The sequence below is a fragment of the Perognathus longimembris genome, chromosome 28 (genome assembly GCF_023159225.1).
Source record: "Perognathus longimembris pacificus isolate PPM17 chromosome 28, ASM2315922v1, whole genome shotgun sequence".
In the NCBI taxonomy this organism is placed as follows: Eukaryota; Metazoa; Chordata; class Mammalia; order Rodentia; family Heteromyidae; genus Perognathus; species Perognathus longimembris.
This window is the reverse complement of record NC_063188.1, coordinates 11960525-11974156: the sequence shown is the minus strand read 5'-3', so window position 1 is coordinate 11974156 and position 13632 is coordinate 11960525. Positions and strand designations below refer to the sequence as shown.

The 13632-nt window shown below is 46.4% G+C and overlaps 1 long non-coding RNA gene across 1 annotated transcript; it reads right to left on the bottom strand.

Annotated features, from left to right (window-relative positions):
- Positions 1–1119: 1119 nt before the first annotated feature.
- On the bottom strand, positions 1120–3350 carry LOC125343425. Its single transcript, XR_007209337.1, has 3 exons — positions 3309–3350; positions 2461–2574; positions 1120–2225 (listed from the first exon to the last, which is right to left on the bottom strand). It is a non-coding gene; the product is annotated as an uncharacterized LOC125343425 (long non-coding RNA).
- Between the last annotated feature and the right edge of the window lie 10282 nt (positions 3351–13632).

Genomic DNA, 13632 nt, shown 5'->3' with positions numbered 1-13632 from the left:
GGCTTCCAGGTATGGACTGCTGGTAACACCTAGATGATTTCCTCTTGTAGGAATGGTTGACAGACTGGCCAATGCAGCTGTGTAAGGAGACAAGGGGCTGGGAAGGTGGCTTAGAGGTAGAGTGTTTACCTAGCATGGAGGAGGTCCTGGGTTTGATTCCTCAGTACCATATAAACAGAAAAAGGCAGAAGTGGCACTGTAGCTCAAGTGGTAGACTGCTAGCCTTGAGCAAAAAGAAGCTCAGGGCCATGAGTTCAAGCCCCAGGACTGGCGGGAAAAGAAAAACAGAGTAGGCAGGGACATGGAGGGAGGGGTCACGGATCTTTGGTGGCATGTCCCTCTTAGTGATCAGCTTAGTTAGCACTAAGAGGAGAGCAAGTATCATGCCCTGGACCTAGCTCAGGCCTGAGAGGCTGGCAGAGCCTTTAAAAAATATACATATAGGGCTAGGGATATGGCCTAGTGGCAAGAGTGCTTGCCTTGTATACATGAGGCCCTGGGTTCGATTCCCCAGCACCACATATACAGAAAACGGCCAGAAGTGGCGCTGTGGCTCAAGTGGCACGGTGCTAGCCTTGAGCAAAAAGAAGCCAGGGACAGTGCTCAGGCCCTGAGTCCAAGGCCCAGGACTGGCCAAAAAAAAAAAAAAAATACATATACACACACATACATATTTCCAGTGGTAGGCCTGAGTGATTGGTGGTTTTGCAGTAATGAAGCACTTTTTTTTTGTTTACAATGGTGATTCCTTACTTCCACGCTTCCTAGCTTGTGTTTTCTCCCTGCTTACAAAGGTAGTCCTTCTAATACTGGTATCCTGACCTGAGAATATTTACATGAACCACCCCAATTCTATTAGTCAAGTACAAGCTTCTCAGCCTCACAATTCCCCTATTTCTTTTTTTTTTTTTTTTTTTTTTGCGCCAGTCCTGGGCCTTGGACTCAGGGCCTGAACACTGTCCCTGGCTTCTTCCCGCTCAAGGCTAGCACTCTGCCACTTGAGCCACAGCGCCGCTTCTGGCCGTTTTCCGTATATGTGGTGCTGGGGAATCGAACCTAGGGCCTCGTGTATCCGAGGCAGGTACTCTTGCCACTAGGCCATATCCCCAGTCCCCCTATTTCTGATTGTTGCTACTTTTTCTTTCTTTTCTCTTACTACTTTGTCTATGTCTGTACTCTAAGAGTTAACTCACTACATTTCTGCATGTGTCTGTGAAGGGCCAGCTGGATGCTTTGTTCTGTTTTGAATCCCCTCCTGCCAATCACCAGAAGCAGACCTCTTGAGAGTGGGAACTTGGGACTAAAAGGCACTTGGCGAAAGGCTCACGTCTCAGCCTAAACAAATGACCTCTTGTTCGGCAAAGCTCTTAAGGTACAAGGGAGAAATCATTAAGCTCTTCTACTATCTTTGTCCTATAAAACCTACAGCACCCTCAGTTCAAACGTAAGCCCTCAACACTCTGTTACGCTATGAGTAACAGAAGGGTAAGGATGACAAGGATTCCTACAGAGGTCACAAGATAAAGTTCTCATTTTCTTCCTGTGTCTTACAGCAAACCCTTTTCTTTAGGGGAAAACCTCCTTTCCTTGTTCCTTCCCAGACCAGTGCTAATAGAAATATAATGTAAGCTACACACAGACACATACACACACCCGATTAAAAATTGGTAGATGCAGGTGTGAGATACCACGGTGATTGACATAGTTTAAGAATATTAATAAATTGAACCATGTCTGGTTTGGGGGAGAAGTACTGTGGGAGGGGGTGGAACAACAGATGGGTAAGGAGGGTGTATATAGTCATAATTATATATGTCAGTGAAAATGGAACAAGGATATGATGAGAGCGGTTTGGGAAGGATTGGGGGGAAGGACAGGAAGAAGGGTAAAGGGGGTTACTAGATCTAGATGCACTGTATCCATAGATATGTTAAACTCAAATTGTATAAGTAATTGATGCTAATAATTGTGTAAACTCACAAACAAAAAATAGCCCCCCCCCCCCAAAGAAAAAACAAGGGAGGAGCTGGTGGCTCATGCCTATAATTCTAGGTATATAGGAGGCTGAGAGCTGAGGATCATGGTTCAAAGCCAGTCCAGGCAGGAAAGTCAAAGAAACTCCAACTATTCACCAAAAAGCCTGGAGTGCAGGTGTGGTTCAAGTGGACCAGTACTTACCTTGAACAAAAAAGCTTAGGGACTGTGGCAAGGATCTCAGTTCAAGCCTTAGGGCAGGCACACGAAAAAGAAAGAAAACAAGGTTATTTAAATGTTGAATCATTGCAAGGCCTTTAACGCAAGCATTGAAGCATGTAGATATCTGTTATTTTGAGGGCATTTTAATTTACAGAATACTGAATTCAGAGATGATGCGTTTCAAGCGAACTATCCGTGGACCACAAGGTCCCATCCCCCCCCACCCTGGCAGACAGAAACAAGATGGGGGGGTGGCAATAATACCTCTAGTGAGACTGAGATGCAACCTCGGAGGATGTTCAAACCTCAGGACAGCTTTGTACCTTCTCTGTTTCCTCGGCCCAGCAATGGTGCACTGGCTGCAAGCTCGAAGCCTGTCTTAAATCGTGGAAGGTGGGGGCAAATGGGGGATGGATAGGGAGGGTGGCGTAAAAACAGCGTGGGATTTCCACGCATGCGCACTTCCCCTGTCTGCAAACTACAAGACACCCTAGCAACCAGGTTCCTAGCTACTTGGTAGCCTAGCTAGGCTTTTCTTCCCGGGAATACTACCCCCCCCCCCACCACTCCATGGGTCAATAGCCCTGACTATGATGTTTCTCTCCTTCTCTGATCCCAATCTGGCTCCCGTGCTAGTGGGAGCGGCAAGCGCCTGAGGCGGCCCCTAAAATGGGAACTCGTGGTTTCTGTGTGCAAAGGAACATCTAGTGCCTTTGGGCGCCCCTCCTCCCCGCTCGGGGGCCTGAGGTAGGGCTTGGGGTTCCAAGATCCAGGATGCAAGGCTTTTTTTTTTCTGCATGCCCAAAATGATCCCGGCGAGGCGGGCCGAGAGACTGGATGTATCAGGTGAGAACTTCAGGGGAATGAGGAGGGGCGGACGGGGGGCTTTGATTTAGGGGTTTGGGGTCAGGGCGGAAGCCAGGGTTTACAATTCGAGGACCGTGTCCTGATGTGCCAGTATTCTCTCTAACGCTGTGTTTTAGGGCTTCTCGATCTGCAGTCCTTTCACAGGATCTTCTCAGAAGATCTGGGTCAGCCTTTCTCAGCTCCCTCCCCGGCCACAAACTCTCCCATTTCTTCCCCCCCCCCCCCCCACTAGGTTCTCACCCTACCTCTCCGCTCCAGCTCTTCCTCCTCTTTCCCAGATCCACCCCTCTAGGCTCCTCCTCCTCCTCTTTGAGCCCGCCCCTTTTCTCTAGTAGGTTTATCCCCTTCCCCCTCCTTCTCTGCTTTTTACCCCACCCCTTCCTCTCCTACATCGGACACCCTCTCTGCACCTCCCCCTCCTTTTTCTCCTCCCCCTCCCCTGCTCCTCCCGCCCCCTCCCCCTCCGATTTCCTCTTGGCTTCTGAGGTCATTCTTTTTCGTTGGGTTCCTTTTCCTTTGGACCGCCCTCTGCGGTTTGCATGCCTGTGTCCCCAGGCTCGCTCTCCCCACTTCGCTCCCTTCCTTTCTCCACTCCATCTCATCTCTCCCCTCCCTGGTGGCTGCTCCTTCACTCTTCTTCTGCCAACTTCTCCCTAGATTCCTTTCTGTCTCAGAGATTCTGCCAACCTCGTCCTTGCCCGCCTCCCTCCGTGTCCCCTTACATCATCTCCATTTCTGAACATACATACACTCATTGTAGCTTTTCTTAGGCATGGCCTCCATTCTGCTTCTGTTCCTGCTCCCCTCTTTCTTAGAGCTTCACATTTTGACCCCCTCAACCTTTTCTTTTTTGGACATGGTGCTAGGACTTGAAGTCAGGCCTTGGGTTATCAGGGGTGACACTTTGCCATAGCTCTTTTTCCAACTTTTCGTATCGTTTTTTTGTGCGGAGCATGGAACTTGAACTCAGGGCCCTGAGTGTTGCCCCTAACCTTTTTTGTACAAGGCTAGCATGCTACCACTTGAACCACAACTCCACTCTCATGCACTTTGCAGTCTGTATAACTTGGAACTGCCATCCTAACATCTCACCTTCAGTACCTAGAACTACTATTACCTGTGACTACTACTGCCGTTGTTCTTTCTTTTTTTTTGGCCAGTCCTGGGCCTTGGACTCAGGGCCTGAGCACTGTCCCTGGCTTCCTTTTGCTCAAGGCTAGCACTCTGCCACTTGAGCCACGTCGCCACTTCTGGCCATGTTCTGTATATGTGGTGCTGGGGAACCAAACCCAGGGTTTCATATATAGTAGTCAAGCACTCTTGCCACTAGGCCATATTCCTAGCCCCCTTGTTCTTTTTTCTTTACTTTTTCTTCAGGGTTATGGGGCTTGAACTCAGGGCCTGGGTGTGGTCTCTTAATCTTTTTTGCTGAAGGCTAGCACTCTACCACTTTGAGCTACAGCTCCACTTCTAGTTTTTGCGTGGTTAATTGGAGATTCATGTCTCATGGGGGCTTTTTTCGCCTGGGCTGGCCTTGAACCACAACCCTCAGATCCCAGCCTCCTGAATAGCTAAAATAACAGGTGTGAGCCAACACCTGGGGTGGGGGACTTATTCTTGATAATTTACATTGGTCTCCTAGATCCTCCTTCTGCAAACAGCAAGATAATAGTGTTTACCTTAACCCCTGTGAAACTAAAACAGAACCGTGGATGACAGAGCACTTATAACACCATGCACATACTAAGCTTTCAACGAATAATAAGTATTATTTTCAGGATTTTTTCCTTTTGTTTTTAAGACAAGAAGTCCCTATATAGCCCAGACTGACTTTAAACTTCTGTTTCAGCTTCTCTATTACTGGGATTACAGGCACATGCCACAAGACCCACTTGCACTTAAGAATCCTGTAGCCAGACATTTTCCAATAGTAATTTTCAGGTTCTCACCTTTGTATCCTATTAAATTTTTTGGAGATGTTCCCAGGGCTTGAACTCAGGGCCTGGCTGTCTCTGAGCTTTTTGTGCTTCAAGGCTAGTGCTGTACCTCCTGAACCACAGCTCCACTTCTGGCATTTTGGTGGTTAATTGAAGATAAGAGTCCCTCAGATATCCCTGCCAGAGCTGGTTCCAAAGCATGATTCTCAGATCTCAGCCCCCTGGGTAACGAGATTTATAGGGGTGTGCCACCAGCACCGGGCTGGCTGTATTAACTTGAAGTGGACATAGAAAGATTTTTGTGGGGGTGAGTGCCAAGGTTATTAATGAGGAAGACCTCCTTTTCTGGCCCCTGCTTTCTTACCTAGTTACCCAACTGGAGCTTTCCAAGGCTTTCTTTTATTTTGGTTTTGCTCTGCTGAACATCATACCCGGTAGGTTTGGTGTTGCATTCTCAGCTACATGGCCGATTCCTCCACGTGTTTTTTTCTAGGTATATCTTGCTGCTATAGGAACCTGGGGCTTCTCCTTTTCAAACACAAATCTCCTTATTACACATTTAGTGTAAAGAGTAATATTTTTCTAAGCGCCTGTGGATCCGAATGACTACTCAGGAGGCTGAGAGCAGAAGGATGGAGATTGGAGGCCAGTGCTGGCAGAAAAGTTAAGAAGGTCCTGAGTCAAAAATAACCAGTCAATAATGTAGCTCCAGTGGTGGACTCCCTGCCTAGCCAGTTGGAAACCCTGAGTTCAAATCCCACTGTATAAAATAAAACCAGTTACATCCGCTTATAGTTTATATTTATCTTACCCCTGAGTGTTGGCAGCTAGTCCTGGGAGTTTTTCTTTACTTTTTTTTGTTTGTCACGGGTTTTGAATTCTGGGTCTGGGGTCCTTGAACTCTTCAGCTCAAGGCAAGCCGTCTACTACTTGAGCCACAGTGCCACTTCCGGTTTTCTGATGGTTCATTGGTGATGAGTCTCATGGACTTTCCTGCCTGGGCTGGCTTTGAACCACAATCCTCAGATCTCAGCCTCCTGAGTAGGTAGGATTACAAGTGTGAGCCACTGGTGCCTGACAAGTTTTTTTTTTTCTTTATTTCATCATCTTTAGCCATAGGTTGTGACTCTCATATGTCAATATGTTCTACTTTTATTCTGAGATTACACACTTTCTGTCCTTAGTGAATCTTGCATTGTTATGTTTACTATATCACATTTCATTAATTTAGTAGTATCTAATTCCCTTATTTTGTTCAGCTTCTACTATTACTATCACCGAGTTGCATAGAAATTCAGATGTGACTAGGCAAAAATATTTCTAGTATCTAGAAAATTACCATTGCTGGTGTCTTAACATATATTAGATTCTTTTTATTTTATTTTATTTTATTTTATTTTATTTTTTTGCCAGTCCTTGGGCTTGAACTCAGGGCCTGGGTGCTGTCCTTGAGGTTCTTTTGCTCAAGGCGAGCACTCTACCACTTGGACCACAGTGCCACTTCTGTCTTTTTTTTTCTGTTTATGTGGTACAGAGGAATTGAACCCAGGTCTTCATGCATGCTAGGCAAGCACTCTACCACTAAGCTACATTCCTACCCCTAGATTTATTTCTTTACATGCTCATGTAATTCATGCATACGTGTATTTTATTTTATTTTATTATTATTATTTTTTTTTGCCAGTCCTGGGCCTTGGACTCAGGGCCTGAGCACTGTCCCTGGCTTCTTTTTGCTCAAGGCTAGCACTCTACCACTTGAGCCACAGCGTCACTTCTGGCCGTTTTCTATATATGTGGTGCCGGGGAATCGAACCCAGGGCCTCATGTATACGAGTCAAGCACTCTTGCCACTAGGCCATATTCCCAGCCCCCATACGTGTATTTTAATAGGCTTTTTTGTTTGCTTAGCAGAAGCTCTACAATTTGAGCCATGCCCTTTATGCTTTACATATTTTTTTCTAATAGGGTCTTGCATTTGCACTGGCTGGCTGGAGTCCTCTGATTTAGGCATCTGTGTGTGTTTGTGTCTGTGTCTGTGTGTCCTGGGGCACTGTCCCTGGATTGTTATGCTCCAGGAAATCCCTAGGCCTGGTTGTTAAAATTCCTAACCATGATTATTCCCCCTAGATAACCTTTAACTGGCTTATTTGCTTCTGTAAACATACTGTGCTGGTCTGCATATTATGCAGCATCTGCCTTAATGTGGTTTTTGCCTTTATAAGCTTTGTGTTAGTTACATTTGGAATTGCAAGTTTGGGGGGGGGGCATGAGTCTGCTTGCAGTTGCTAGCTCTGTAATAAACACTCCTAATTCGCCTTGTAATAAACACTCCTAATTCTACCTCTTAGTGTGTGGCACCTGTATCTTGTGGATTGAATTCCTGTAAACAGTACTTGGGATTGACCTCAGTGCCTGGGTGCTGTACCTTAGCATTTTTACTCAGGGATGGTGATCTACAATTGAGCCACAGCTCCACTTCTGGCCTTTTGGTGATAAATTGGAAAGCAAAGAGTCTTATGGACTTTCCTGGCCTGGCTACTTTGTGTTAGGAAAATGGAGGAGAACGGAAAAGGAAAAAAACTGGACTCATTTCAACAGGTAAGTACTGTTTATATTAGTCCTGTTTATTGAGGAACAGCGAGGGCCACAGACCTTCCCATGGGTTTGAAGGTTGTGCAGGGTGTGTGTGTGAATTTGGGACCAGGCTCCTAAGGGGTATGAGCCAGGAGGCAGAGGTTATTATTGAAAGCTGGTGGCTTTTCCTTGGGGCCACTAGGGATTGTCAACAGCTGGGCTTAGGTGAATTGCCCTGCCTCCAGTCAAAACAAGTTCCCACATACCTGAGGTTTTGCCTGGTGTCTGTGTGCGCCTGGGGCAATAGGGCGGGGGTCAATCCTTCATATTCCATCTTTGGATACCTAGAAAGAATGGGCCTGAGGGGAGAGGGGCAGGTCCTTCCTACAGGATCTTTGGACACATAAAAAGAATGTGCTGGGGCTGGGAATATGACCTAGTGGTAGAGTGCTTGCCTAGCGCGTACATGAAGCCCTGGGTTTGATTCTTCAGCACCACATAAACAGAAACAGGCAGAAGTGGCGCTGTGGTCAAGTGGTAGAGTGCTAGCCTTGAGCAAAAAGAAGCCAGGGACAGTGCTCAGGCCCTGAGTCCAAGCCTCAGGACTGGCAAAAAAATGTAATTTTCTGTCCAGTTAGAAGGTAGACAGGCATGGACATTAGAGGGGCAAGCCTCTTGACTTATTTCCCGTCATCTCCCGGCTCTGGTTAATTTTGAGAGGCCAGGCACAGAGTGGCTCCATTTGGGATGTGACACCAGGATGTGACCCTCTCACTCCTCTCCATGGCTCCTGGTTATCTGGGCTGGCCTGAATGTCCAGGTGCTTGTTGCTGGGATGGCTCACTAGGCAGTTTTTCAGTCTCCGGGTTTGAACTCAAGGCCTAGTCACTGTCCCTGAGCACTTCTGCTCAAGGCTAGCACTCTACCACTTGCAGCCATAGTGCCACTTCCAACTTTGGCTGGTTAATACTGATAAGCCATGCTTCCAGCCTGGCTCTTTGCTGGTTAGTTGGGCGATGGAATTTTAGAGGGATTTTTCTGCCCTGGCTGGCTTTGAACTGCAATCAAAGGATTCTTTGCCACAAAACCCCATTTTATGTCCAATTAAAGCAACAACGAGATGAAATAGAAATACAGTTATTCTTAATTGCATATGATAGTTTAGGATAGCAATTGAGGTTAAGACATTGTAGGTGTCACTAAGCCTTTGTGATTACAACAAAGAATGCAGGAGCTGGTGTCCTTTTAGCTCTATCTAAGGCAGCTTACATATTAAACAGGGGAACATGGCTTTTAAGTTAGGGGCTCCTTTTTGAGTCGGTATTGATGTTAATAGGCAGCTGGTGGAGGTGCTGTTAGGTGGTATGGGGGGGTAACGATTTTACTTCTGTGTGTGGGATAGCTGGGTTCATCCCTGTTACCTTGATTAATGGCATATCCTGCCGTATAGCTCTCTCTAAGAGAGCTGCCATCAACAAACCAGTCAGGGGCTCCAGGGATAGGCAGGTCTGAGATGTGGGAGAATGGGTTTAGAGAGATCTAGGGTTTCAGGGAAGGAATGTATGAGAGGTTCTGGTTCTTGGGCTGAGGTGGGCAAGAGGGTAGCAGCGTTCCTAGGGGGAGTTTCTTCAAAGACTAGGGTAGAGTGACAGAGAAAGGCAAAGGCTTTGCGGCTGAGGAGCTCCTTAAGGGAGTGAGAGGTTAGAATATGGAGCGGGCTGTGGAGGGAAATATTTTTGGGGCCTCATATGAGTGCCACAGCTGCTGGAACAGGGAGACAATGGGGCCACCCTGTGTCACCATAACCATTTGTTTGGATAGGCACCCTAGGGGATGAAAGGTGTCTCCTCCCTTTGACAGAGAATAGCTAATGGCTGTCCTTTGTGTGTGAGAAAAGGAAAAAAGGGTGGTAAGGTCTGGGAGGGACAGGGTAGAAGCCTTGAACAGAGAGATCTTAAGTTGGCGGAAGGAGCTAAGAGAGATTTGGGGAACAGGAGGGGCTCCTTAGTGGCAGAGTACAGAGGCTGTGCTAAAGAGAAAAGTTGGGGATACAGATACAGAAGTTAAAGAGGTCCAGGAGGGCCAAGAGGGCTTGCTTGGGTTGAGGCAGGGGATAGATGAGGAGCTCCTGAACCCTATGGGAAGGTATAGCTTGTCCCTCTTGGGAAATGGTTAGTCCCAAATATATAACTGATCTTTGGCATATCTGGGCTTTGATTTTGGAGACCCCATAACCCCAGGAAGCAAGGGAGTTAAGGAGAGGAGTGTGTTTGAGGTTTAGGTCAGTGGAAGGGCTGCAGAGAAAAAGGTCATCTACATATAGAAGGAGGAGGCTGGGGAGAGATCTAATGAGGCCAAATCCTTTTGCAGAGCTTGACCAAAATAATGGGGGCTGTCACTGAACCCTTGGGGAAGCACGGTCAGGTTAGCTGCTCTGCCTGGAGAGTGTCTGGGTCTTCCCAGGTAAAGGCAAAAAGGGGCCTACAGGTGGGGTATATGGTGATCATAAAGAAGGCATCCTTTAGGTCAAAGACTGAAAAGAAGGAGCAATTAGGGGGGAGTAGGGTAGGGATTGGGCACAATAGAGCATGTTGGAACAATTGCCTGGTTAACTTTTCCGAGGTGTTGCGATTGGAGCCATTTGGCTCTTTTCACTCCCAGGATTAGGGTGTTAGGAGGAGAATGGATAGGACTTAGGCTGAGAGAAGGCAGAGAATAATAGGCTTTAGCCTTCTGGGGGTAGTGGGAAAAGTTACCTTATGGGAGGTGCACACTGGCTCTTAAAGTGGAGGTGAAGGAGTAGGGAGGGGGTCCTCTGTGGACTCAACATTAACGTTAGTATACTGAGTGGTGGCTTGAGAGGTGATTAAGGAAGAGGGTGTAAGGTCCACCCCTGGGAGGGCTCCATGCAGATGCCCCACACCTGTTAAGTCTGCGCCTAGGACCTGAGTTACCTAGGTAACTGGCACACCTAGAGACAGTTACTTCCCCTTCTATGATGTCACATGCAAGCCACCTGGCCAGATCTCCCGCCTCTTCCTATACAACCCAGCTCAACAAGGTACCCACTCTTTCCTATTCTCTCTTCTTCCTTCCCCTCTGCCTCCCCATGTCTCCATCTGGTGTGGGCCAGCAGTTTAATGTCCCCCCCCCCCCCATAAACTCCTTTCTGCCTGAACCATGTGGCAGGTTTCCTTTCCGGCTAACCTTGCATCTGGTGCCATGACTCTGAGAGTCAGGAGTCAGGACAGAGTCAGAAGTCGCTGGGTCCCATCCTCCTCCTTCTCTTCTGGGGGTGAATCCGCCTCCTTGACCGCCCCTTGTTGGACCACCTGCCAAAAGCTGGAGGAGACGCACTTAGGACTTCTCGCGTTTACCATGGCTGGCTACGCATCCACCACACCATCTCCTCTCTACGTCTGGTGAGTGACTCCTGTCTACAGGTCCTCTGTCTGACCACACCAGAGGGGCCCCAGAATGCCTTTTTGGCCAATCTGTTCTCATTTTCAGGGATGCCTGAATTGAGACTTTGACTCTATGTCCTTGCAGATACTCTATGTCCTTGTGGACCTCCATCTATGTCCTTACGGACTCCTATGTCCTCCCCAGACTACTCCATAAAGTCAGAACGCCTCATAGACTAGACAATCAGTCTCAGTGGCCTGAACTTTTGCTTGTGCCCTCGAGAGTAAGACATGGGCTGGGTTCCAGGACCCCCCTCTCTAGGTTCCCTCTCAAAGGCTAGCTATTCTGGGTTTGATCCACTCCACAAGCCAAAGGAAAAAAGTGGGCGGTTTTAGAGAAACAGTTATTTGTGGTCAATTCCTAATCAGTTACAGCCTCTGCCACTTGAGCCTTCTTCCAAGCTTCATTCAAGGACTGGTGTCTACCACCAAGGGACAGCTGCTGCTTGCTTTCTCCCAGAGGGGCCACATCTCCACCTTCTACCCCTAATGTCGATGCCTCTTGCCAGCAGGAAGACGCCAGAGAGTCGGTGCCCTTTATCATAATTATTAAAAGGCCAGAATGTAAGATCCACCCCCGGGAGGGCTCCATGCAGATGCCCCCCTCCTGTTCAAGTCTGCGCCTAGTACCTGAGTTACCTGGGTAACTGGCACAGCTGGAGGCAGATACCTCCTGCTTCTCTGCAGTCACATCCAATCCACCTGGCCAGATCTCCCACCTTTTCCTGTATAATCGGGGCTCAACACGAATCCCCACTCTTTCCTTTTCCCTTGGTCTTTTTCTTTTCTCTTCTTCCTTCCCCTCTGTCTCCCCATGCCTCCATCTTGTGTGGCCTGGCAGTTTACTCTCCCCTAATAAACTCCTTTCTGCCTAAACCATGTGGCGGGTTCCTGCGAACCTTATGGAGGAGGGCAGGGTTTTCTTGGGGGCCTTGGGTGACTGCCTTAAGCTTTTTTTTGCCAGTCCTAGGCTGTGAACTCAGGGCCTGAGCTCTGTCCCTGGATTCTTTTTTTGCTCAAGGCTAGCACTCTGCCACTTGAGCCACAGCGCCACTTCTGGCCATTTTCTGTATATGTGGTGCTGAGGAATCGAACCCAGGGCCTCATTTATATGAGGCAAGCACTCTTGCCACTAGGCCATATTCCCAGCCCCTAAGCTTTTTTTTTTTTTTGCTCAGAATAACAGGTTTATTTGCTTATAATTAGCAGCTTAATTATCTTGAAGCCATCTCATAAACAAAAACACACTGATTTTACATTCTTTAAACGAAAGATTATGAATTCTGGTCCTTAAATATCCTGTGACAGACCATACTAAGAATGAACTCTGAAGGGGGAAAAAAAGATATTCCTATGCTGTGAATTTAAGAAAATAGGCATCTTTAGAAAATTAATGATAAAAATATTAACATTAAGGAAAAAGCCTTTTATTAGAAAACAAATCACTAACTCATGTAAAATAACTTGTTAACTCATAAATGGAGTAGAAACAAGTATTGGTTTTAAAAACATCTGACATGCTTGACATTTGAGTACCTCAATATTAAACACATAGCTTTTCTCAGGAAGTGTTGCAACTGAAAGTACTGATCTGACTGTATGGTCACCAATGATTAAGTGAATTATGTAAATATCCTATTTAGATCTCCATTTGACTCTTGCTTCATTAACAAAAACTGTTTTCAAGAACTTAATTTTTCTAAGTCCATTTAATTTTTTTTCTTCCCTGTGCCAGTACTGGGGCTTAAACTTAGGACCTTGACACTGATTAACTGAGGATAAGAGTCTCATGGACTTTCCCGCCTAGGATGGCTTTCAACCACAATCCTTAGATCACAGCTTGTGGAGTAGCTAGTATTACAGGTCTGAGCCACTAGTGCCAAGCTTCCATTTTAATTTTTACAACTTCATTACTTGATTATACTCATCATAGAAAAATACAATTAAAAAAAAGCAAAAAATATAGTACATGGTCTCCAAATATAATGAAAGATGTATTTTTCAAGTACATGGATATAGGGCTGGGGATATGGCTTAGTGGCAAGAGTGCCTGCCTCATAAACATGAGGCCCTGGGTTCGATTCCCCAGCACCACATATACAGAAAATGGCCAGAAGTGGCGCTGTGGCTCAAGTGGTAGAGTGCTAGCCTTGAGCAAAAAGAAGCCAGGGACAGTGCTCAGGCCCTGAGTCCAAGCCCCAGGACTGGCCAAAAAAAACACAAGTACATGGATATAGCACTTTAAGATAAAATTAGTACTGTAAAATTTGTAATTTTTTTCATTTTATATTTCAGAACAACAGTTTCCTTAGGACATTTACACTTCAGACAACAATTTCCTTAGGATACTATTATGTGAAAATACGATTTTCAGTTGATTGTTTTACAATGTAATTATAACTAAACCTCAACTTACCTACAACTGTTGGATATTCAGATTGTTTTGAATATCTGCTATTAGAAGCAACACGACATTTTTCTTTATACAAAGTTCTTTGCACATGTCTGATAATGTTCAGAGAGACATTCCTTAGAAATACCCAACTAAGTACATAAGTACTGTCAAGCAACTAGTACATTTTGATAAACTGACC